Here is a 27,513-nt window from a genome sequence, read left to right on the forward strand (position 1 = left end):
GCGTGTGCATTTGTGTGTGAGCATGTGCGCATATGAACATGTGCCTGTTCCTGTGTGTAAATGCTAGAGAATTGAGCAAGGGTTCTACCATCCATCGGGCTACACTCTCAACCCCCATTTGATAATTTTAATGCCAAATGCATATATGTTGGTGTTTTTCAACAAATAAACACATCTGTTTATCATACTTTCAAAAGTCAAATGATTTTTAAATTATAAAAGTGATATATATTAGCCAGGTGTGGTGGCGCCTTTAATCCCAGCACTTGGGAGGCAGAGCCAGGTAGATCTCTGAGTTCATATTGGAGAAATTATTTTGGCCACTCCACGTAGTTAAAAGGATATTTATTTAATGGCGTAACTCACAAATTAAGTAATGGGTAGGTCGCAGGGTCTGGGGAAGGTGTAACGCAGTCCAGCGGTGTTCTCCGGAGCTCTGCACAGTCAATCTCCACGGTTCAGCGTCCCGGCACAGAGAGAGCGCACAGAGAGAGCGCTGGCCCATCCCGCTCTCAGGTCCCCAGGCGCCTCCCCTCACCCCGCCTCGTAGGCGTGACAGTTGCCAGAGTCTCAATGGGGGTTGGAACTTCCAGATCCAAGCTGGAATGGCTACCCACTACAGTTCAAGTCCATCCTGGTCTATGAAGTGAGATCCAGGACAGGTACCCAAACTACACAGAGAAACCTTGTCTCGAAAAACAAAGAAATAAAGTGATATATATTAAAGGATGAAAAATGAGCATGAAAGGCAGGTAGAGAACAAAAGAACCTTGCCTTACTTCTCAAGCCTTAGTTCTACTGATCAGGGATAAACAGGTTCAAACTTCCTACCACCAAATTTCTGAGTCAGATGCATACATGTCCTTTAAAAAGCCCTTCAAGCATGATTATTTTGTAAATAATTACTGTCTTGAGTGTCATTTTTCTACTTCTGTATGTACAGGTCACTTCCATTCTTCTTGGTGGTCATTTTACATGCCACTGTGAAAATATACCTGAATTGATCCAACCAACTCCTTAACGGGGAAATTCCGATGGTATCTAGGTTTTCTGTTTTTCTTCCTCTTCTCTTTCTTTTTCTTTCTCCCTCCCTCCCTCCCTCCCTCCCTCCCTTTCTTTTTTTTTTTTTAAAGACAGGGTTTCTCTGTGTAGCTTTGCGTCTTTCCTGGAACTCACTCTGTAGCCCAGGCTGGCCTCGAACTCACAGAGATCCGCCTGCCTCTGCCTCCTGAGTGCTGGGATTAAAGGCGTGCACCACCACCGCCCAGCCTTTCTTTCTTTCTTTCTTTCTTTCTTTCTTTCTTTCTTTCTTTCTTTCTTTCTTTCTTTCTTTCTTTCTTTCTTTCTTTCTTCCTTTCTTCCTTCCTTCCTCCCTCCCTCCCTCCCTCCCTCCCTCCCTCCCTCCCTCCCCTCTCTCTCTCTCTCTCTCTCTCTCTCTCTCATCTTTCTCTCTTTCAAGACAGGGTCTACTATGTAGCCCTAGGTGTCCCGAAACTCACTATGTAGACCAGGCTGGCTTCAAACTCACAGAGATCCACTTGCCTCTGCCTGCTGAGTGCTGGGATAAAAGTCATGCACCACCACCACCCGGCCCTCCGTCATGTTTCTTAATTGCAAATAGAAGCATGGGGACTGTTGAAATGCCTCAGTAGTCATAAAAGGTCAAACATGCCAGACCTGGTGGTACACACCTTGGTATCAATACTCTGGAGATTAAGGCAGGCAGGTCTCTATGAGTTTCATAAAGCTAGTCTAATCTACACAAGCCTGCAAGGGCTGTATAATAAAATCTTGTCTCAAACAGACAGTCAGACAGTCAGACAGACAGACAGGCAAACAACAACAAAACATACAAATAAGCAATGTTGTGATGGGTATCTTTCTTTCACTTATGAGAAAAGGAAGAGTTAGTGAGGTCACCTTGTGCGAAGACATTTTTGTCCAAGGTCAAAAAGCTAAGCTTTGAGATGTTTACTATGCCATTTTATAAGGGTATTGACATCTGGGACTTTGAGTATCTATTGGGGTCCTGGAACCATGTCCCACAGATACCATGAGGATTGTTTAATATGCACATATTAAACAATATAAAAAATATAAGTGGTAGAATTCAACATGGGCTATGTTAACTTTACACATGGTAAATACTGTTCTTCAAAATGATCAGCTCTATTCTATTTCCACTAAAATTGTGTGGAAGCCGGGGCACTTCCACCATCCTTGACAATCACACCAGGTATGATTATACTTTTCATGTTTCCATCTGTTGTTTGTTGGCCTTTTTTGTGATGCTGGGGATTGATCCTGTGGTTGGTCTCAAGCATGCTAGGCAAGCACTCTATCATTGAGCTGTGTCCGCAATCCCTATCCTTTTTCCATCTGATACGTGATGTCTTTTAAACACTGTTTATTGTACTTACTTATGAGCGAGGTGGAGCTACACATGATTGTCTTCCTTACTGGGCACTGTTTTATTTTTCTTGGTACACCTGCAATCACATGCAAATATTTCTACTCTTCTGGAGCAGACACCTACTCAGTCCCTAGAGATGTTTTCTTCTACTCTGATGTCCTTCAGTGTGAGGAGCCAGACAGAGCCAAGACTTTCTCAGAGACCCTGGTGAAAGGACAAAGGGAACTGTAGTTCTGTGTTCTTGTCCAGGAGTGGACTTGGCAAGGCTGGTCTAGGGCTGGAGCCAGTGCCTTGGAGGAAGAGTCAAGGCTGTGGTTTCTGGGGACCCAACTCCTCCCCCTGGGCTGTAGTTATTAGTTCTTGGGGAGCTGTGTCTGGGGTATCCTGTGCTCCCTTGCCCACCACATTGCCTGACTTAGCTCTCTGCTGACTCTTTCTTCTCCCCTACAAATCATATATATGATGCTGTACTTCTTAATAAACTTGCTTGGTATAGGTCACCAGCTTCTCCATGACCTCTGGTCCCCGCTATTGCTTTTGTCTTTATTCTTGTCCCCATTCCTCCCCCGGATGCCTTGCCACTCGGCACCCTTATTCTTTTTTTTTTTTTTTTTAATATTTCAAATTTTTTCTTTTCTTTTTATTTTTTAAAATTAATTAATTAATTAATTTTTCTATTATCAGCTTGATAGAGTATGTATTCTTATCTTAATAGTGAGATGTTTCATTGAGATTTGCTCAGTAATTGAGTAAAACCAAAATTTATTATAAGCCACAGTGGTCCTAGGGACTTCCATGCTATATATATAGCCTCCATGGTTCTGTGGGTTGTAGTCTGACTGTTCTTTATTTTATATCTAGAATCCACCTATGAGTGAGTACATACCATAACTGTCTTTCTGGGTTTGGGTTACCTCACTCAGGATGATTTTTTTCTAGTTCCATCCATTTGCCTGCAAATTTCATGCTTTCATTGTTTTTCTCTGCTGAGTAGTACTCCATTGTGTATATGTACCACATTTTTTTCATCCATTCTTCAGTTGACGGGCATCTAGGTTGTTTCCAGGTTCTGGCTATTACAAATAGTGCTGCTATGAACATAGCTGAGCATGTATCTTTATGGTATGAATCAGCATTCCTTGGGTATATGCCCAAGAGTGGGATGGCTGGGTCTTGAGGCAGTTCGAGTCCTAATTTTCTGAGAAACCGCCATACTGATTTCCACAGTGGTTGTACAAGTTTACATTCCCACCAACAGTGGAGGAGTGTTCCCTTTGCTCCACATCCTCTCCAACATTGACTTTCATTGGTGATTTTGATCTTATCGGCACCCTTATTCTTGCTGGTTTGGGTCACTTCTGCTCTAGAAAATGAGAATTTTCTGAGAATGTTCATATGCATCCTTTGTCACCTAATAAAACCCTGTTGTCTTTTGCTCATTGTCCCTCTCAACCCTGGCCTCAGCTCCCAGGTTAGACAGAGGTTTAGACTGTGAGGGAGGGGTCCAGGAGAGATCTTCTGAGTCTTTCCATGTCTCTGCATTAGGTCCTTTCATCCCTACTTGTGAGTGATGACTTGAAAGTCAGAGCCTTTCTTTGTAGCTTTCCCTTTCTTCCTCTCTACTGGTCTGTTCGTGAGAAACATTGATGCTGTCCAAATAAATTCTAATATAAGGAAATGCTGAGAATACCGAGTCCCCTTTTGTCCTTATTTCCAGCAGTGTGTGGGATATTACCTCAGAGTTCCTGGACCACAGTGGAAATGTGAGTCCCACAAGTTTGTGTGCTCTGAGACTAACCAACTCTGCAATTACTGCATCGTGTGCTCCTGACAGACTGTCACAGAGTTCCATCCTAATGTGACTCCGAATTATTTCTTCTCCCACTACTGATGGCTTGAGTCATGACTCACGACAGTCAAACACAAAAAAATAAACATCTCCAGGCTAATTTCTAATGAAATTTCCTTCTTTAACAATAACTTGTGTATCTTTTCTGTAGCTACTATTAGTAATTGCATATGAAAATCATATCAGTGTATGGTGAGAACACAAGGGACTTTTTTATAGATGCATATCAATTTTAATAGTAAACATAATTGAACATCCAAAAATACTGGCAACTCGTTTCCAGAACAATACTCATAATTCAAATCATAGAACTGTAGATGTAGCATGTAACACTGGAATTGTTCTTTGTGGTTTTTTTTAGATTATTGAATCTACTTTAATTTTTTTTTTTAATTTTAATTTTTATTTGTTTATTTTTTCCCAGAGCTGAGGACTGAACCCAAGGCCTTGCGCTTGCTAGGCAAGCGCTCTACCACTGAGCTAAATCCCCAACCCCTTAAATTTTTTTTTATTCATTTTACATACCAACCACAGATCCCACTCTCATCCCTCCTCCCAATCCGTCCCCCCTCTCTCACCCACCCCTCACCTCCTCCTCCACCAGGGTAAGTTCTCCCATGGGGGGTCAGCTAAGCCTGGTACATTTGGTTAAGGCAGGACCAAACCCCTCCCCGCTGCATCAAGGGTGAGCAAGGTGTCCTCCATAGGCAATGGGCTCCAGAAAGCCAGCTCATGCACTAGAGATAGATCCTGATCCCACTGCCAGGGGCCCCTCAGACAGACCCAGCTACACAACTGTCTCCCGTATGCAGAGGGTCTAGTCCGGTCCCATGCTGGTTCCATAGCTGTCAGTCTAAAGTTCGTGAGTTCCTTTGAGTTTGGTTCAGTTGTCTCTGTAGATTTCCCATCATGCTCTTGACACCACCCCCACTCTGCATTGTTTATATAATCCCTCTTCCCTCTCTTCGACTGGACTCCCGGAGCTCAGCCTGGTGCTTGGCCGTGGATCTCTGCATCTGCTTCCATCAGTCACTGGATGAAGGCTCTATGATGACAGTTAGGGTATTCACCAATCTGATTACCACGGTGTAGACCAGTTCAGGCACCCTCTCCACTATTTCTAGTAGTCTAGTCTGGGGTCATCCTTGTGGGTTCCTGGGAGTTTCCCTAGCTCCAGGTTTCTCCCTATCCCCATAATGTCTCCCTCTATCAAGATATGTCCTTCATTGCTCTCCCACTCCGTCCCTGCCCCAGCTTGACCACAGGAGGGACTTTTCCAGTCACACATCTATATCATGAATTATTATTCTTAGCAATTTTTTTTTTAGCATTCTGGTTGCTTAAATGATTTTGTGTCTGATATTTGATATTCAAAATATCCCACTATGATAGAGAGGAAGACTTGAGATATTTCACTATTACTTCTTTTTATTTTATTTTTTTAGACAAGGTCCCTCTATATAGCTCTGGCTGTCCTGGAACTCACTATGTAGACCAGGCTGGCCTTGAACTCACAGAGACCTGCCTGCCTCTGCCCCAAGTGCTGGGATTAAAGGCTTGCATGACCAATGCTGGCTTTGTGTACTTCTTGTGGAGACAGATACTGCTCCAAGAAATGGTAGGTCACAAAAGATTAAACATGCTGGGCATGGTGGCATATGCCTTTAATCCCAGGAACTCAGATTTAAGGAATTGGGAAACCACTGGTGAGCGTTAAGAGAATGAGAAGGTCAGATTGCAGTTCTAAAAGAAATCTCTGGGTGCTGTTTAGAGAATGGGCATGTCTGGGAATAATGAACTAGGCAGGAAACTAGGAAAGAGTATTAACCAACTACTTAGAAGCCATCCCAGCCTTTTGGATCCCTCTGCCATAATAGCTGCTAGCCTACTTTTTAGTTTACCAAACTCCTTTGCAAGTACAAGTGGCCATGTGATCCAAATCTGACCTCCAAAGCATAAAACAAATTTTCTGGAAGCATCTGGAAAAGAGACTGTTTTCTTTTTTTTCTTCTGGTTTTTCAAAAGTTTATTTTTAATTATGTATACACCTGTGTATCCATCTGGGATATGATATGTGCACATGGGTACAGTTGCCCACAGAGGCCAGGAGAGGGTGTTGGCTTCTCTGGGTCCCGTGGAGCTCTAGTTCTGGGCAATAATGAGCACCTCAGGTGCTGGGAACTGAGCTCAGGTCCTCTGCCAGAGCAGCCCACACCCTTAACCACTGAGCCATCTCTCCAGCCCCAGACATTGGACTTAACCATTGAGCCATCTCTCCAGCCCTGGAAATCTACCATTTGATTAAAGGAACAGGAGCAGTGTGAGACCCAGCTAGTGCTGACTTCTCTCCTGTTGACATGTGCTTTTGTCTTTTGCCTCTGAACTAATGATGCCTGGCAGCCGTTTTGTGACTATGAAGAAAAAGTCAAGAACATTACAGACACACAGCCTGAGACAGGGGACATCTCCTAGAGTCTTCAGCAGACTTCTTGATCTAGATGCAGTCCACCTGTATTATATAGGCCACTAACAGCTAAATAGCTGCCTGAAGCTGAAAGCATTTTGGACTAGCCTAGAAGCTCTTGCCAGGTCTAGGGAAGAGTGGATGGCTTTGGCTGGGGAGACGGTGCAGAGGTCTAATATGGTGATATTTTATTTGTGCTGAAATGTGATTTTATTTGTATGTTAATAAAGTTGCCTGGAGATCAGAAGTCACAGAGAGCCATAAGCGGGAGTCAGGCAGTGGTAGCACACGCCCTTAATCCAATCACATGGCAGGCAGAGTCTCTGTGGTCAAGGACACATCCAAAGCCAGGTGACCTGAACTTTTAATCCCAGGACCAACCATAGAGACCTGGAGGTCTGTATAGACAGGCAGTGATGAGGAAATCATGTGGTTGGGTTTACAGCCAATGAGAAGGCAGAACAGAAAGTCAATAAAAAGACTGGACACAAAAAGAAGCTCTCTCTCTCAGGGGAAGGTGGCAGCGAGTGGTAAGATATGGTGGTCTTAGCTCTTGGCTACTGCTCTGATCTCTGGGCTTTTAACTCTGCATTTGGCTCCATGTTTCTTATTTAATAAGACCGTTTAGATTTACATCTACAGCGCCTAACCTTAGGTGCTTACTTCCATACTTCATCTTCAACAGGGATCTCTTGCCTTTTTACATGTGCATATGTATGTGTACATGTGGGTGCTCATGTGTGTGTGTTCACATGGGTGTGCATATGTGTGTGTGTTCGTGTGGGCATGCATGCTTGTGGGTATACATGTGGGCATGCATATGTGTGTGTGTTCGTGTGGGCATGCATGCTTGTGGGTATACATGTGGGCGTGCATATGTGTGCTTATGTGGCTATGCATATGTGTGTGTTCATGTGGGTGTGCATGTGTGTCTGTGTTCATGCATGTGTGTGTAGGCCCAAGATCAACATCAGGTATCATTCCTCAGGAGCTCTCCAAATGAAAAAAAAAATTATTTATTTGTGGTGTGTGTGTGTGTGTGTGTGTGTGTGTGTGTGTGTGTGTGTTTGATCCCTAGTCTCTAGTGCTGGGATCACGAGTGCACACAACCACCACTTGCCTTTTGTTGAAGTGTGGTTTGAGGGATCAGGTACTTGTGCTTCTAAGGCAAACACTTCATTGCCTGAGCTATCAACCTCGTTTTCTTTTTTGATTGGTAACCTGCTTGTGGCTTATTTCTTTTCTTTTCTTTCTTCTTTCTTTTCCTTCTTTCCGTTCTGTTCTTTCTTCTTTTTTTCTTTTCTTTCTTTTCTCCTCCTTAAATCCATTCTCCCTGCCCCCAGTCCTTTTTGTGAGACAAGATTTCACTATGTAGCCCTGGCTGTCCTGGAACTCTCTATGTAGACCAGGCTGGCCTTGAACTCAGATCTATCCACCAGCCTCTGCTGGAATGGTGTGTGCTACCATGCCTGGAGGGTTTATTTTCTTACATCTAAATATTCCCAAATAATATTGGGAGCCTTTTGGTTCCCAAACCGAGGTTGATCCTTTCTCCAATGAATCTCTTAACTGTCAGGACAATAGCCAGACTACCTCCCCCCCACACCCTATCCAAAACTCGACAATGGTCCCTGACAGTTGCTTCAAATGACACAGAATGATTCTGCCTCGTATTCAAGGCATTTTCCCAGATGAAGCCCTGTTTTATCTGTATCTAAACACGCACTGTTTGCAACTCTGTTCTTGTTCATTTCAAAGGGGCTGTGGACTTTCTATGCCCAGTGTTTTCAGAGCCATTAGCTTTCACGAGCGTGATCGTTACAACCAAGCTGTAAGATGGCTATCCGAATTTCACTGATGAGGAAAGGAAGAGGGAGGGAGGCCATCTTGCTCATGATAAAAAAAAAAAAAAAAAAAAAAAAAAAAAAACTAGGAAGAGGCACAGCCTGGGTTTGAACCCAAATTCTGTGATTCAGAGCCCATTACCCCTTCCTAGGCTGAGTGCAGAGTCCCAGTTGGTCGCCCTGTGGCTCTCTGGTAACCCTCTGCTCCTTCAGGTCCTTTCTGGCTCAGGAGTCCCCCTCCCACCCCCGTTCTGTTTCCTGAGTGCTGTGAAGGTGTCAGGAGCTGCTGGGCTGTCTGAACACTGGCGGCAGTGATGGAAGCTGGTGTGTGGCTCTCTGGGGACTCTGCCTCTCTCTGTGTCTTCACACTTCAGGCTTCCCAAGGACAGGAACATGCAGCGGGCTCTTCCTTGCCTTTTGGGGATTAACATTTAATACTTGGGAAAAATGGAACAGTTAGTGGAGGCTAGCTCAACAAATGGGCAAGCAGCCGTCGAGAACCGTGCATTCTATCTGCACTAAGTGGTTTCCACATCCTCAGACTCTGTCCTCACACCCACAGATGGGAAGTCCTAATAAACACCATTGTTTCTCTTTTTACGACAGAGATTCCAACGTGCTCCCTATTGCGGTAAGTATCATATCTGATACCCTTCCTAATTAGCATTACATTTTAAGCACTTTTAAAATTCCCCATTATGCATGTGTCCGATCGTCCCTGGCAGTTCTGATATGTAATTGCTGTTATGGATTACCTGGCGATGTCATTAAATGGCTAGAGAGACTGAAACATGTGTAATGGCAATTAGGAAAATGATCGACTGTGTCTGGCTGGCAGAAAGCGGAGCAGGATGGTAGTGTTGTTTTGGAACCACAGTGAAAACATGGCTCCACGCAAGGAATCACTGCAACGATGGAGAATCTCGCACAGCAGCAAGGAGTTTGGGGGGGGGGGTTGTGCCATGTTTCTGTCATTGTTGACAGCTGGCTGTGCCTGCCAGACACTCCTAGACTGTCCCAGAGGAGCAAGAGGAACCAGCACAGAGAGAGATGTATCCAGGGAGGGTCCCCTCATGTGCTCCCTTGGAGTTCACCCCCAAACGAGAATGACTCTCCCCAGCTTTGCTGGTGGGACCTTGCAATCCATTAGGTCACTACTCAATATTTTCCGTTATATGGTATGGTTTTCCCCCTCTAGTACCATGGACGGCTGCCTTGTAAGGAGCCACTCAAGAGTGCCAGCATTCTCATAACGACCTCTTGAGCTGACCGTTGTCTCCAGCAGCTCTTGCTTGCTGGAGAATGGTCAGAACCTAAGAGTAAGGAGCGCGACCAGTTCTCTGAAGCAGCACGACGTGGCTTTGGGATGTTGTGTGTTACAGAAATGATATTCTGCTAAGTGGGAAGAGCTGGGCTTGCTGGAAGTTTTAGAAACATACAAGCACTAGTGGATGAAGCATTGCTAGTGATCTTTCTCAAGGGAAGGGCTGACTATGAGCTCCTGGCTTCTGCCCTCAGCCTTTGGAGGGCTGCTGATGGAGGCTTGAGGAGGTAGGTGCACATCACACTTGAGGCTCAAGATACAGTAGGCTCAAGGGACTGGGTACGCTCTGTTGGGAACAGTGGTAAAAAGGATTGCAGGCAAAGCAGATTGCGGGGCTGGGGAGATGTCTGGCTCTGTGGGTAAGAACTTCTGCTGTGTAAACCAGAGGACCTGAGTTCGAATCCCCAGCACCTATATCAAAGCTGGGCATGACTGTATATGACTGGAACCCTAGGATTGGGGGCTAGGGCCAGGTGGATCTTGCTGGTTGGCCAGGCTAGCTGAAACAGTGAATTTCTGCTTCAATGAGGGACCTTGTCTCTGAAATAAATTAGAGAGCAATGGAAAAAGACATTAGGGTCTTCCTTTAGCCTCTGTGTACGCATGCCCATGCATGCATACCAAGTGCACTAGCACGCACAACACCCTCCCCCCCCACAATATACCCCCCCACACAATTCACCCCCCCCAATAACGTTTAAAAATTGATCCAACAAATAATGGGACTTATTGACAAGGTTGTTGAGGGATTACAGGAAAAAACAATCTGACATTCATGAGGCTTTGTGCCTGGTTCTTTACTTCAATAAATAATTCATCCTGAACGTTACCTCTCCAGGAAGCAGTTCCAGTTTTCAGTGGGGAAAACTAACTTTAAAAACCTTTTTATTGAAGGCATTATGCATCTCCTGATAGAAGCACGAAAACAACCTGTGAATTTTGTTGGCCCAAATAAAAGTTCTACAAGGCTGAGTCTCTAGATACTCTGGTCACTGGCCGCGCATCTGAGCACACCTGAGCATGCTAAACAGTTCATGGGAATGCAGACAACAAACCCAGAGTGTGGGCAACTACAGGATTTCACACACAGCTTCTCTGGAGACAGTTGGACAACCTCAGGCATTCAAAGAGGAGAAAACACTGCACCCAGTCTCCCAGGTATCCGTCACTCATCTACAGTTAGATACGGCCAATCTGATTTCACAGAGCCCGCCATTATCCAAGCCCTGGTTGTCCTATCACCACATCCACACATATCTCCATGCACGCTTTTAAAAGACTAGAACAACATGGCACCATCGTCCTACTTAGATTAATAGTGACTCCATCCATACCAGTGTTGTCCACTGTGGTCAGTATTCATACGCTTTTGGTTGTTTCTGAAGTTAAAAGCAAATCATTTCTATTCTTTCTTGTCCTCCCTCCCTCCCTCCCTCCCTCCCTCCCTCCCTCCCTCCCTCCCTCCTCCTCCTCCTTCTTCCTCTCTCTCTCTCTCTCTCTCTCTCTCTCTCTCTCTCTCTCTCTCTGAGACAAGGTCTCTCTATATAACCCTGGCTGTCTTGGAACTCAGTATAGACCAGGCTGTCCTTGAACTCACAGAGATCCTCCTGCTCCTGTCTCCAGAGTGTTGTGATTAAAGGTGTGTCCCCCCACACCTGCCTGACTGTTTCTTTTGTTTTAGTTGCAATCCAGAGGCATCTGGACACGGATCACCTTGCTCTCTCCTCCTCTTTTCTCTAAAACCTTCCACCTGCCTCTTCATAGTTTTTTGGAATTTATTTGTTGAAAACACTAGGTCTGGCTCTTCATGTTTTTACATTCACAACTTTCCAGGTTTGTCCCTCTGTTTTGTGTGACATAATCCTCTTTCCTCTGAACTGGAAGATAATCATCAGCTTGATTAGATTCCTAGACACAGTTTTGGGGAAGAGCCACACTGGTGGTGGTGTGGTACTTTTAAGAGGAGGCTGTGAGTGCCAGGCCCTGCCTGCCTGCCTCCCTCTCTCTGAAATTATTTTGTTAGCTTACAGAATAAAGGATTTCCTTAGCTATTTCTCCCATATATCATTGTACCTCTTGTTCACACTCATCCTCTTCCTCCCTGTCACTCCCCTGCCCCTGTTGTTCCCATATCTCGTCTCCTTTTGTAGAGCATTTCATTAGCTCATTCTCCAGCCAGGAAGTGGGGAGACATTCATGGAAAACTAATACCAGCGTCACACACATTTTCTGAGCATCTCTTCATTGCCTTCCGAGAGTAACCTGGCGGTGAAATGAGGACTGGCCAGAAAGGCCCTGGGAACTTAAACTGTCTCCGGGGAACATTGGTGTGTAAACCACTGCTTGGGCCGCTGGACAGCAGGCCATGAAGGCAGTCCGTGATGTGTGGGGATGAGCAGTGCCGGCAGGGACGTCTCTACCCTGAGAAGGGAGGTGCCAACCGTAGACCTGGCAATAGTTTGGCTCCTGCAGTTTTATCAGAACCCCTTATTTACCAGAACCCTGGGTTCTGTGGCCTTTGAGTCTGCTGAGCTTCCGGGACTAACAGAGAATCTGGAAATCATCCAGAACTGTTAAATCATTCTGATGAATTAGAAACTCACTTACGTCTTTGCCGTGCCCTGGAAGTTATGTGAGGGATTTTTTTTTTTAAATAAATGTTTTGTTTTTTTCACTTTTATTTCATTTACATTGGTGCTTTGCCTGAATATATGCCTGCACGAGGGTGTCGGATCCCCTGGAACAGGAGTTACAGACAATTGTGAGCTGCCATGTGGGTGCTGGGAATTGAACCCAGGTCCTATGGAAGAGCAGTCAGTACTCTTAACCACTGAGCCATCTCTCCAGCCCGGGATTTTTTGTTTTTAACTTTTTGAATTAACTGTTTTTCCCCCCAGATAGCAGTATTGCACTTGTTAAAATGAACACACACACACACACACACACACACACACACACACACACATGCACACACACACATGAGCGTGCACCTTCCACCTCAGAAATGTCTGAAAGAGACCCTATCTGACAGAGGTAAAAGTCTAGAAGCAATCTGTCCTTCTGTTAGCGCCAGATATTTCTGGCAGTGGCGGGAGGCAGGCTGTCTAGTGCTAATCTGTCTGGAGTTGTTGAGTGACGCATCCTATTCGAAATCTGGAAAAATCTAAGCTTGAACACAGACAAACAAAAAGCCAATAGATGAGGTTAAAAATAATTTAAATAAAACAGCACTATATTAGATACGGCTTCACCACTCACCTTTTCTTTAACAACATGTCTTGAGAGGTAGGACGGTTAATTATTTATCATGGGCATTAAACTAGAACTACTGGGCAGGCATTGCTTAGAGACTGTAGTGATGAAGGTAAGAAAATAAAACTCGGGTCCTATTAGTTAATCGGTGGGAAGACTGTATCATTTGTTATTGCAGACAGTTTGTTTGGGACTTAGTTCCGGGAAGCCCAAGGACTGAGGCTTAGTCCTTCCTGAGGCTCATCTTCTCTTGAGCCGCTGCCTGGGTTTGGCCCAGTTGGCCTCACGGACTTTTCAAGGCTTTTCAAGACGGTGTTTCACTGTGTAGTTCTGGCTGGCCTGGAGCTCACCATGTAGACCAGGCTGGCCTTGAACTTGCAGAGATCCACCTGCCTCCTCCTTCTTGAGTGTTGGGATTAGAGGTGTGTGTTCTCATGGGAAACTTAATGGACTCCTTTTTACCTTGGACATAACGCTGGTAGGGTAGTAGTCTCCCTCCCCCCACTTCTTCCTCCCACCTCCACTCCTCCTTCTTTCCCTCCTTTTCTCCCCTTCTCCTCCTCCTCCTCTTCCTCTTTTGCTTTCAAATTGAGAAAATATAGATGCAGTAGGGGGCTGAGGAAGCCCTGAGTGTGTATTGTTTGACATGGCCATAGCCAAGTCAGAGCCAATGCCTCAGACCCACGGGCATGGGCAAGCCCTTTTCTGGTTGGAGTTCAAATGCTGGCAGTGTATGCAAAAGCCAGGCTCAGACGGCTGCCTACAGGGACCTGCGACCACGCCTAACTAACTCTTCCCTGTTGTGCTTACATAATGCATGTGCTGAGGGGCCGGGTTGTTGGGGGGGCGGGTATCGCTCCACCTGACCCCAGCTTTCCTGATTGTGGGTCTGTTGCCTGCCATTTCTTCATTCTCTCGCTGCCTCAGCCAGGTTTCCAGGACCCAAGCTGTGCTGTGCGCTGCAGAACGTCAAGGGGAGACAGGAAATGAAGGCATTTGTCTTATTAGTCATGCTCAGGACTTGAAGTGAGTTCTCTTTGAGCAGAAACAAAAAACGTGGAGTTACTGCCCTGAGGTTCCTAAATATACAATTCCCGTAATAGCCCAGGGCTGAGAAGGAATTGGTTACCAAGACAATGGATTGAGGACGGTGAGGCGGGGTCCTTTCTCTGAATTCAGGCTGTGGGGTGGGCTTGAGTCTGCGGCAGCCAGGGAGTGATTAGAAGGCTTCTGCATGTATCTGCATATTTCCTCAAATGTGATCCACAGGCCACAATGCAATTAGAGCACAAACCACCAAGTTTAGTTTCTGGATGCAGAGACGCTCTGGGCCTGACTTGCATATTAAAGACATCCATGAGCACATGCTGTCAATCCATATTCTGTTTACCTGCTATATACACCCCTTCCAGGGCTGTCTTATCTTTAATTATTTTAAAGGCAAGATCATAAACATAGAACTTAGGATATAATTACTAAAAACTTAACTGGTAACTCAAAGAACAGAACTCCACCCCGGAAACCGACTTCACGCAACCATATTTTTGCCAGCTTGGGTTTTACACTCCCATTATCTGCAGCAGTTTTCTCCCATGGAGTGCCATTTACAGACAGCTGCCAAGCCTGGTTGAGACAACAAGCCCCTGAAACAAGAGTTAGCATATAAAGTGCGGTGGTCGGGGCAACAGTCTTCTCCCCAGGGCTCTCTTTTATCAACCAACCCTGGCCACAGAATAGAGCCCCATATTTTATGTTTCAAGTGTACCATATGGCACGATATGAGTGCGCTTTAATGACTTATTAGCATATTCCTCCAACGAGGCTTTCCTAGTTACACCAGTCTGACAAAATCTGAATTTCAAAATATTTGCAGCAAATGTCCTGGAGTAAACAAGGCTTGGCCGTTTGCATGCCTCCCTCGTCTGCAAACTTGAGGGCATTGATCTTTCGTGACGGTGCCGGCGGAAGCCATCGGGTCAGCCTCTTCTCTCTTGTCCTGGAGCTGAACACTTTCTGGAATGTTCACACTATTATCTAGGTGTCCCCGTGGCATGCGGGTTCTCCACTCTGCTTAGATCCTGGGCTTTAAATAACACTTCCCCTGCCTTCTGTGACCTTGATGATCTTCCTCTGTGGGAATGAGACTGTGGCTGAGGGCTAGTCACCTGCTCGTCTCATTAAAAAAGGGCTGTGAGCGTTTAGGGCAGACCCAGGTACCAGCTCAGGCACGGGGACTCAGGGTTCCTACTGTGGCTTTGCTAGGGGGACGCAACCCTGGGGGCGGGTCATGTTTCTATTGTGTAGGGACAGAGGTGAGCCGAGCACAGTTACCACACTCCCTACAGAGGAACGGGCTGGGCTTCTGTCTCCTGCCCACACCTCAGCATCTGCTATGCTTTGCAGATGCAGCTGAATGTGTCTCCTTTTCTTGGTACCTTTGGTGAGTCAGGATGATCTTGGTGGAGGCAGCCAGTGACCACATAGGATGAAGTGGCAATCTTGACTCCACACTAAGCCTGCCTCGTTCTTTCTAGATAAGCGCAGTAACGTGAGTGTGTGAATATTGATTTTAATCAAAAAGAAAAAGCTTTCAACTTGACGGCACACAGGGTCACAAATGCCTTCTGGATTCTTTTCATTAGTGGTAGTCATTGACACTATTATTTTGAACAAGACGTGAGCAATCGTCTGCTGGATATATGCATCTACATCTACACACACACACACACACACACACACACACACACACACACACACACACGCAGACCTTTTTGTGTCTGGTAAGAAAAGAGAAAAATGTAGCTAACCAGTGTCTTGTCTTTGCTTCTCCTTCCTTCTTGTGTGTAACGTCGTCCATGAGATGGCTGGAGACGCCGCAAGTGTCTTGTAATCAGGAGACAGGCAAAAGGACCAAAGCTGATAAACGAAAATGAAACCAGCAGCCAGGTAGGGTAGCCCAAGCCTGTAGTTTGGCACTGGAGAAGCTGAGGCAGGAGGACCTCAAGTTTGAGAACACAGAAGCCATATAAAAAAACAAATAGAAGAAAAGAAGCTAATAGGAAATGAAACAAAAGGCCACGTGTTTAAGTTAAAGGCACTCTGGGACTAGGGATGTTGCTCAGTTGGTAGAGTGTGTGCCTGTCACACTCAAAGCCCTGGGTCCATTTTCCAGCACTATATAACCTCATAACTTCGGCATGGTGGCACACTCTGGAAGCAGGAAGATCAAGAGTTCAAGGTCATCCTCAACTACAAAGTGAGTTTCAAGTCAGCCTCGGTGTATGTAAGACCCTACTAAAAATATAGAGGGGATTGTTAATTGGATTTTCCTAAACATTCCACCTAGGAATGTTTCAGAGCCAGGAGCCAGAGTGGCTGAGACACTGGCTCAAGATGAGCTAGGGAAGGCCTCTGCCTTCAAATACTGTGCTCTTTATACACTGCTTACTCTGGTCCCCAGAATGAATATATTTGGAGATAGGGTCTTCAGGAGGTGGTTAAGGCTAAATGCTGTTATATGAGTGGGTCCTTAATCGGATTCTCACCTCCCCCACCCCGGCCTCCCCACACTGAGGTGTAGTCAGAAGGTGGCCATCTCCAGCCGGAAGAGGGCCTTCGCTAGACCTGCCTTGACTGCTACCTTGATCTCAGACTTCCAGCTGCTAGTACTGTAAGAACTAAGTTCCCAGAAACATGTAAACCCAGCAGTATCAAATTATGCCAACATTAGCTAGGTGTGATGGCATACACCTGCCAAGACCCAGCAGGCAGGGGCAGGGGGATCTGGAATTGGGGGCCAGGCTGTGTTACATGGGATGAGTTTGTTTCAAAATAATACAGTAAACAATATGCAAATTCTATCCATGACAAAGTCTTATGCTCTTAGGGACATATACATCTCTAAGCAGTGCGTCTGTTGCTTACGTCACCTGAGCAGAGAGCAAGACGAGCAGGCGCTGCGGTTGTGCCTTCTGGCTGATGAAGAAACCGGAGCTCAGAAAGATGAAGTGTTTCCAGGGCCACGGAGCTAATAAATGTCACCCTCCCTTTCTTCAAGAGGTGATTGAGTAGCCTGTGGCCAGTGTGTGGCCACTCCTGCTAATAACTTCAAAGGAGATTATCTCAGTTTCTAAAACTGTAACAGTGATGCTTCAGAACAGGAGATGGGCAGGCTCTTTCGGGAACAAGCTGGACAGACAGCATGTAGTTTTACGCTTTCTGGGCCATGTGGACGCGGTGGTAACTACTCAGCTCTGTGCTGAAACTGCAGCCATGAGCAGTACCTGGCTGGACAGGCGGGGATGTGTCCAGATGAAGCGGTATTTGCAAAATCAGGCAGCGCACTCCATTTGGTCTACAACCCAGGCCACAGTTTACTCACTACTGTCTAAAATGTGAAACCACAATGTCTGAATGGGAGGAGATGGACTTGAGCTGTACTGCATGAGGTTTCAGGGAGATTTCAAGTTAGAATGGTTCCCCTGCCCTGACAGGCAAGCAGGATCATTGTCATTGTGGAAGATACTGGATGAAGGAGAGAGCTGAAGAGGAGAAAAAACTTAGGCAGAAAGAGTTGGGTACCAGCAGAATTTGATACATAGCTCAGCTTGCTCCTGGACCCTCCACCCAGCAGAACATCTCTGGCTTAGAGGCTGGAGCCAGCTGAGGCTCATATGGGCCCTGGCAGGCAAGACCCCACCTCCTCTCACTGGGGCCCCCCACCTCCAGTTCCCTAGGAGGCTGAGAGAAGGTCCCAGGTTCCCTGTGTGAAGAGCTTTCCTTGATTTTGAGCCCAGATCTTGAGTGACAGAGCTGTTTATCTGCACCAGGGAAGGGCACACCGGGAGCTGAGGCAGAGCTGAGGTCTCCCCGACCAGCTTTCACAGTGAATGTTGACCTGGATACTGCCTCTCTCGTCTATTCAGCTTTTGATTTCCTGCACATAATATTTGGCTCTTAAAGAGATCATCTGTAACAGCTTTTAACTTCTGAGAAATGTTTTGGGTTCTATTACAAAGTTTTTTAGGTTTATTTTATTTTATGTATATGAGTGTTTTGCCTGCCTGTATCCGTGTGTACCATATGTGTGCGTGATATCTGAGGGAGTCAGAAGACGGCATTGGGTGCCCTGGAACTGAAGTTAAGGATGGCTGTGAGCCACCTCGTGGGTGCTGGGAACTGAAACCTAGGTCCACTGGAAGAGCAGCCAGCACTCTTAATCACTGAGCCATTTCTCCAGCACCGATTTTGATCTCCAAGAATTTTAGACACCCAATTTCTTGAGGGGGGGGGAGGACAGCGCAGAAGACCCTTAAAAACATGTCTCAATGGGCTGGGAAGGGCATCTTTGAAATATCATGGACCGCTACTCTTCGTCATCTTCCCCCACTGTGTCCCCCACCCACCCAGCCCCTCTGTAACTGCATAGCCCCGAGACCAACTGCATTCTTATTCTTTCAGTTCCCCAAGTGCCCTCCTCTCTCTCACACACCTCTTCTTACCCGCTACCCTCTTCTCCGAAGCTGGGCTCTGAGCCTCCTTACTGCCTCACACACCAAGCAGCAGGACATTCTGTCCCTCTTTTCCCTCCCTTCCACCTGCCAGCCCCCTTTACTGCATCTCTGAGACTGTACTCTCTCAGCCATATTTATGTTCTTTTTCTTTTTTTCTTCCTTCCTTTTTTCCTTCCTTCCTTCCTTCCTTCCTTCCTTCCTTCCTTCCTTCCTTCCTTCCTTCCTTCCTTCCTTCCTTCCTTTCTTTCTTTCTTTCTTTCTTTCTTTCTTTCTTTCTTTCTTTCTTTCTACAGAGTCTCTCTATGTAGCCTTGGCTGTCCTGGAACTCGCTCTGCAGATCAGGCTGGCCTCAAACTCATAGAGATCCATTTGCCTCTGCTTCCCGAGCGCTGGGATCAAAAGCATGTGCCACCACCATCTGGCTCTCCGCATTCTTATGTCTTAATAAGTACCAGCTGAAACTGAATGAGAGGTGATGTTTTCGTCTCTCCCTAAGAGCAGGGCATCGTGAGAAAGCGTTTTGTGAGTTGTGATGCACTGAAGACCTTCATGCCTCTACTTCCTACCTGATGTTTCATAAAAGCACAGACCCGTGTGACTCGGGAACAGATCTGGGCATGTGACTCTTTCATCTCTGCCTAGAGGTGGGTCTTCTCTGAGACTAAGGGTGTTTGATTTCTGGACTTGTCCATCTTCTAGCCTGGGCCAAGGCTCAGGTAGCACGCATCTCACACTGAAAGGGCCTCATCTTTGAAATCTGACCTGACCCCACCAGCCACCTCCCCAGAACTTCCACTTTCGTTTTCCAGAATCTTCCTCCTGATGGTCACCCTGTCAGACCTTGGTCTGACACATGTCATCATCTTCTTAGCCTTTGGTTTCTATGGGAACAAGGTCAAGGGACAGTGATGCTAGCCAATCCCTGAAGCTTAATGAGACTAATTAACTGGCATGTGCCACAGACAGGAGCCTGCACTATTTATGGCACCAAGAAGTGAGAAAATGTCCCCTACCATGGGTATCACGTAACTCTCACAGTTCTGGCAATGTTTGGCTGTGAAACACGAAGCCTCTGAAAGGCATTGGTGTTAAGTGTGCACCGAATATTCAATCCAGACATGTCCTGCTCCGGCTATTCTGGGGCTCATAAACCTTTCATCAGAATCGGGGTGAAATGCTTGGCCTTATTTGTAAGTCCCATATTTCTTAAGGCCTTGGGGGCTTATTTAGCATTCCCAGAGAAGGTCACAAGGTTGTGTTTTAGGGGTCCTGGCTTAGTGGAACTGATGGCTTTAAGCGGGGGATACTTCTGTGACTTTCTAGAAACAAGAACCACACTCCCTGTGCACGTCACGCCCCTCCGACCCACTCCCGCTCCCTAAATGCTTTCCCTGGAACAACCTGGACACGACCCCTCGTGTGGCTGGCTGCAGAGAGCCCTGAAGTTTTCTAACGGTAATGCTGAGACCTTCCCCCCCCCCCACACACACACATTCTCTAATACATTATATTCAAATGGAATGCTTCTGTGTAGAGTTTGGATTGAATTCCGCCGGCGCCCCCCCCCCCCCCCCCCCCCGCCTAGTTTTGCCTTTTTTCTTTTCCATTTATTGAAAATAGATTTTTGTTTCCTACATGATATATCCTGATTACGGTTTCCCCTCCCTCTGCCCCTCCCAGTTCCTCCCCACCTCCCCTCCCATTCCGATCCACCCCTTTCTGTCTCTCATCAGAAAACGACCAGACTTCTAAGAGATTATAAGATAATGTAATATAATATAATATAATACAATATAATATAATATAATATAGTAAATATAACCAAACCTAACACATCAGGATAGGACAAAACAAAGAAACAGAAGGGGGAAAACACAAGAAACAGATACAGATGCAAAGACCCACTTGTTTGCACACTCAGAAATCTCATAGAAACACTAACCCAGCAGCCATAATATATATGCAAGGAACCTGTAGCGTAAAAAGGGAGAAAAAACCCTAAAATATATATAAATAAAATTAAAAAAAGAGATTAAAAAGCTCTGACACATTATTATGAGACAAGGAAACTCCAAAGATGCTGTTGAGCTTATTTTCTGTTGGTGTCTACTGCAGGGCATGGGACCTGCCCTTAAGACTAGTTTGCTGGGGCTGGAGAGATGCATCAGTGGTTAAGAGCACTGACCATTCTTCCAAAGGATCCATGTTCAATTCCCAGTACTCACCCAGCTCACCACTGTCTGTAATCCCAGTTCCAGAGAACCTGACATCCTCACAGAGACTTATATACACACAAAACACCAATATACATAAAATCTAAAAATAAATAAAGCATTTTCTTTAATTTATTTATTTTTATTTTATGTGTACTGGTGTTTTGCCATAGGTGTCGGGCCCCCTGGAACTGGAGTTATAGACAGTTGTGAGCTGCCATGTGGGCGCTGAGAATTGAACCTGGGTCCTCTAGAAGAGCAATCAGTGCTTTTAACCACTGAGCCATCTCTCCAGCCCCTAAATAATTTTCAAGAGTAGTTTGTTTCCCAGTGAGACTCCCTCAGAGAAAACTAAATTTTTCTTTGCAAGTGGTTATCAGTTGGAGGTAGCTTCTGAGTTAAGGATGTGGGCATGTGTCCACTTCTCCTTTCGGCTCTAGGACCCCATCTGGTGCAGTCCCTGTGAGAGCTGACTCAGTGTCTGTGGGTTCAGACATCTGTCAGTCCTGTTGAATTAGAAGGTCCTGTTTCCTTGGTGTGCTTCATCCTCTCTGGCTATCACACTCTTTCTGCCTCCTCTTCTGCAGGGCTCCCTGAGCTCTGAGGGAAGAGAACACTGAACCTTGTTTATATATATATATATTAGAATTGCTTTTTTTTTTTTTTTTGGTTTTTCGAGACAGGGTTTCTCTGTGTAGCTTTGCGCCTTTCCTGGAACACGCTTTGGAGACCAGGCTGGCCTCGAACTCACAGAGATCCGCCTGCCTCTGCCTCCCGAGTGCTGGGATTAAAGGCGTGCGCCATCACCGCCCGGCTAGAATTGCTTTTGAGGCAACTTGTATTATCAAAAATTTGGTTCTGAAAGGTGTGGCTTAGTTGTCAGAAACCTGAAATCTAAGCGTTAGAGGGGATCCCTAGGACCCTGCCCAACCTTCCTTTTGTAGGCAAAGTGACCCGAGAGGTGAGGGGACCAGCCCAAGACACACAGCTGCGTTGAAGCCGGGCTGTGTTGTACAGCATATTTACTCTTAGACCTCAGGCACCACCTCCGACTATTCTTTGCCTCAGTTTCCTTGTAGAGATTGCCAGTTATTCATCCGCAAATGCTCAGCATGGCACCTGGTGTAGAGTGGGCATTGGCTGCTGCTTTGTCTTTGCTATTCTTGGCAAGATCATCTGTTCTTGTTCACTGTACCCAGGTCTGTCCTTAAGTGACCCACCCTAGACCCAAGTCAGCCACAAAAGCTGATAGAGACTCGGGTGCAGGTTCAGAGATGGTATCAACCTCTCTTCGAAAATATTCACAGCTATCAGAGGTTCCTTGGCCACTCTCTGGGGTTCCTGTCCCCACATGTCACATGGACTTCATTTTAAAAGCAGAAACACTGTTTTCTTTATTTGGCAGCCTCGGACTTAAACCCAGAGGGACTCGTTGCGATGCTCTGTTTCTGGTGACTCACTGGAGATGGTTGGGCCATGTGGACCTTTGTCATATGTGTTACTCCCTAATTCTGCCTCCTGCAACATCCTTTCCAGAAAGTACCTCCCTTGATGGTGGTGGCACTGATTTGGGGGAGGCTGGTCTTTCACACCCAGAAAGTCACTGTCTTCTGACACACCAGGCCTTCGGTCCTGAGGAGACATGTCTCAGAATGTGGTAGCAGCTCTCTCCTCCTGAAGGAGAAAGGGACTCGTGGATTGGCTCACTGCTGACCAACAGTAACAGCCAAGGTTTCTCTGTGGTGTGCAGGCTTTGCATTAAGCATTTTACGTGTATTTCCCCCTTGAATCTTCATATTCCGCTTTACTGATGAAGAAACTGAGGCTCCATCTGTTACAAAGCTTTTCTAAAGGAACCACACTATCTCTGGTGTCCTGGCCTACGATTCCCAGAGCTGTGTACTGTAGTGGATCACAGCCATATCTATGGATTATTCAACTACTGGAGAACAAATTAGCCAGATCCTGGTTGAGGATGCATTACAGACAACTTTTTAGAAGCTGTGGACTCCCACCTCCCCACAATCGATTCCTTCCCTACCCACCCAACCTCAGGTAGCTCCTATCATGGGGGGTTAATGTTATATTCTTCCCTTGAACGTTTCTGTGCTTCAGGTATAAATGTGTGTAGCTACACATAATGTATAGAATTATGTTGACTGTTCGTCTGTATGATACATAAATGGCGTATTAGAGGAGCTGTGTTGGCATCCTAAAACTCCAACATATTTCTGAGTGTTATTCACATTGATGTATGAAAATGTGGTTCATCTCATTTAACTGCTATATATGGTGTTGTAATTACATTATGGGTTATGTTTTCACATCTCCTGCTGATAATATTGCTGGGAATGTTTGTTTATGTCTTTTTGGATATGCAGTTAATTTGGGGGAATTTGTCTAAGAGGAAGTATGGACACTTATTAGCCTTTTCTAGACATGGCCTGGTTACTCTTCAAAATGAGGCAGCAGCTTACGTCCCCATGGGGAAAGAGGAGGAGGCTGTACCTGCCCCCACCTGCTGCCCTGAGACTTCCACAACTTGTGTTTCAACTGTTATCCACTAAGCTTTTCCTTTGTGAAACTAACAGCCTTCTTTTTTTGCTTACATCTTTCAAAATTAATTTTAATAAAAACAATATGTATAGGGCATGGGGAAAATTTTAGAGCAGAAAAACACACACAACAAAGAATGAGAACTGTCTCAACTTCTGACTCCATCCCTCAGTTTTCCTTTTTAGAGGGATGGAAACTGTCACTTATGTGCCCTTCCAGAGACACTCTGTGCATTGACAAGCATATATGCACAGCATGTGTATTAACAGACACATGTAAGAAGTAATAACATATACATGATAGTCCTACCTGCGTGGCTCTGTACTTTGCTTTTTCCATTCAACCAAAGGGCTTGGAGGTAGCTCCAATTCAATATTATTTTTGTTTTGCTTTGTCCTGTTCGAAATAGGGGCTCTGTGTGCCATCTAGGTTCTGTTTGAAATAGTGGCTCTGTATTCATTCTAGGTTCTGTTTGAAATAGTGGCTCTGTATGTCACCTAGGGGCTCTGCTGTCACCTAGGATCCCTCTTGGCTCAAGTGATCCTCATGCCTCAGCCTTCCCAGTTGCTGGTCCTACAGGTGAATGCCACCAGACTCAGCTTCAACTCAATATTAATATTTAGTTATTAGTGTGTGTGTGTGTGTGTATGATACAGGTGTGTGAGCTTGCATGTGGAGGTCAGAGGAGAACACTGTAAAGTTGATTCTCTTCTTCTATGTGGGTTCTGGGCATCAAGCTCAGTAGCCAGGTTTACATGACAAGCATCCTCATCCAAGAGGCCATCTTAGGTCCTAATATTTTATCATTATTATTATTAAGATTTATTTTTATAGCCAGGCATTGTGGTGCATGTCTTTAATCCCAGCACTTGGGAGGCAGAGGCAGGTGGATCTCTGCGAGTTTGAGGCCAGCCTGGTCTACAGAGCGAGTTCTGGGATAGCCAAGGCTTCACAGAGAAACCTTGTCTCAAAAACTGAAAAAGATTTATTTTTGTTATTGTAAAGTGTGTGTGTGTGTGTGTGTGTGTGTGTGTGTGCGTGTGCGTGTGCACATGAATGCAGTGCCTGAGATAGTCAGGGTTGTCAGATCCTCCTGGAGTTGGGGTTATAGGCAGTTGTGAGCTACCCAACATCGGTGCTAGAAACCAAACTTGGGTTCTCTGCAAGAACAGTATGCACTCTTAACCACTGAGTCATCTCTCCAGCCCTAATATTTGATTCCTTCCTTCCTTCCTTCCTTCCTTCCTTCCTTCCTTCCTTCCTTCCTTCCTTCCTTCCTTCCTTCCTTCTTTCCTTCACTTCTCCCTCTCTCCCTCCCTCCCCCTCTCTTTCTTCTTTTTTGGTTTTTGGAGACATGGTTTCTCTGTGTAACAGCCTTGGCTATCCTGGAACTCACTTTGTAGACCAGGCTGGCCTCAGACTCACAGAGATCTGCCTGCCTCTGCCTCCCAAATGCTGGGATTAAAGGTGTGTGCCGCCATGCCTGGCTTTGATTTATTTCTTAAAAAGATTTGTTTTCATTTTTATTTATATACATATATGCATGCATGTCTATATGAGAGTATGCCATGTATGTGCAGGTGCCCATGGAGGTTAGAAAAGTGCATTGGATCAGCAGAGCTAGAGTTAAGGTGGTTGTGAGCTGCCTGATGTAGATTCTGGGAACTGAACTCGGATCCTCTGGGAGAGCAGCAAGTCCTGTCAACCACTCAGGTCCTCCAGAAGACCTGAGTTTGATTAACCACAGAGCCATCTCTTCATCATCCCCTACCTGTTGATACAAATGTAAACTATTTTTATATTCCTGTTTAAGATAATTTGTATATTGATACAAATACAGAACTATATTTGTTATAATGTACATATATTTCTACTCTTATTTAAAATATTTGTATATTGATACAAATGTAAATTTATATCTGTCATACTTTATGTATGTTCTACTTCTGTTTAGGATATTTGGCATATTGATATATATTTAAGATTATTGTCATATTGCATATCGCACTATATATTCCTACCTCTGTTATAAATATCTTGTGTATTGTCACAATTTTGAAGTCATCGTTCTTTACCATACATTTGCTTATAGACTGTTTACCTTGTTTACATGAAGCCTTAGTCCTTAGCTTATTTCAGTAGATAAGACTTACAGATTTATAGTCACCTATGCTTGTCATCTCTATAGTTACGTTAGTTAGGTTATTCAGATTTACAGATACATAGGTCAGATGAACAATTAATCTTCAAACACTTCATAGACCTAGAGAATATGGCATTTAAATAACTTAGAATTCTGTTGACATGAGACACAATTGCTCCTGGCTGCACCAGTTTGATCCCGAGAAAATGCTGGGCTTCTAAGACATTTCCATTTGGAAGTTTGTCTTCTTGGCACAAAATGGCCTATTGGGCAAAGAACTGCCCTTGCCTCGACTGCTGACAGTACAAATGCAATGCTGTCCTTTCTGGACAAGCGGGACACAAGGAAAGTGACCACTGTACTCTGCCAAGACAGGGTAAGATGGTCTTTCAGAATTCCTGCTTCTGAAAATGGTCTGTCAGATACTCTAGGCCTGTAGCCAATTTAAATGCACCAACAATGCTGAGAAACATTAGGTGACTGTCCAGGCTGCCAGCTGTCTTGGTCTACTCTTGCAAGATTCCCGAAAGTTGCTTGCATCCATCTACCATTTTTCAGGTACCATTATATTCCTTCTTGGGTCTTTGATGGGATTAAAGACTAGCAGTTATAGTTACAACTTTATATACATACACACACATATATATATAATCTTAGATAGAACATATTAAGTATTAGATTCAGGTTCTTTAGGATAGGACACCTTTTGGAATGATCTTTGTAACATGCCATTTACCTATGCTCTATACTTCTCTGGATTTTAGTATGTGTTTCTTGCTTGATATTGTTCGCATTGGTTGTAGTTCCATCTTATTTAGGTCATTATCCCTCATTATTCCTGGACAATATTGATAACCATTCCTTTGTATATAGTCTTGTATTAGTTAGAACCTTCCTATTTAGACAAAAAGGGGGAGATGTAGTGGGTAGCCATTTCAGCTTTGATCTGGAAGTTCCAACCCCCATTGAGGCTTCGGCAACTGTCATGCCTACAAGGCGGGGCCAAGGAAGGCGCCTGGAGACCCGAGATCTGGATGGGCCAGCGCTCTCTGTGTTCCTGGACCCTTGACGGTGGAGGTTGACCGAGCAGAACTCCAGAGAACACCACTGGACTTCAATACACCTTCCCCAGACCCCACGATCTACCTATCCCTTCATTTGTAAGTTACCCACTAAATAAATCTTCCTTTTAACTACATGGAGTAGCCTTAATAACTTCACCAATACCCACCCCTCGAAATATTTAATTTTTAATGGATAATTTAGAAGTCTGTTTTCAGGGCTGGGATTGTAGTTCAGCAGCAGAGTGTTTACCTATCATATACAAAGCCCTGAGTTGGATCTCAGCACTACCAAGACAAACAAACAAAAGATTTAATATTAACTAGGTGTGGTGGTGCCCACTTGTAATCTTAGCACTTGGGAGGTGGAGGCAAGTGAATTAGGAGTTCAAAGCCATCCTCAACCCATATAGCAAGTTTGAGGCCAGCCTGGGATACACGAAACCCTGCCTCAAAAGACAAAAACAAAAACAAAAAATCTGTTTTAAGTTTGTGGCTTTACTGCATGAAAATGCAGCATTTCCATTGTCCAGTCTTATCTGACCCGAAGACTGACTTCCATCACTTGTCCTTGAGACTCTTCAATCTTGATCAGGTCTTTCAAGCACGGGCCAACGTTGCCCAGACAGAAAGACCTTACAGGAGTATCCAACATGAAGGCAGATGCTGACAATCGAGGCATCAGGTGACACCTGAGGAGCTCACTGTCCTGCCTACACACGAGAACGCAAGAGCCATGCTGACGTCAGCAATGGCTGCCGTTGTTGAGTTCTGACCACTGCCAGGCCTCCTGTGTTAGTGAATTATATCTTCAATTGTCTCAGCGGTGCTGTTGGGCTGGTGTTGTTGGGGGACACTGTGGTTAGCACCCTCATTTTTCA

The sequence above is a fragment of the Peromyscus leucopus genome, chromosome 3 (assembly GCF_004664715.2).
Source record: "Peromyscus leucopus breed LL Stock chromosome 3, UCI_PerLeu_2.1, whole genome shotgun sequence".
Lineage (NCBI taxonomy): Eukaryota > Metazoa > Chordata > Mammalia > Rodentia > Cricetidae > Peromyscus > Peromyscus leucopus.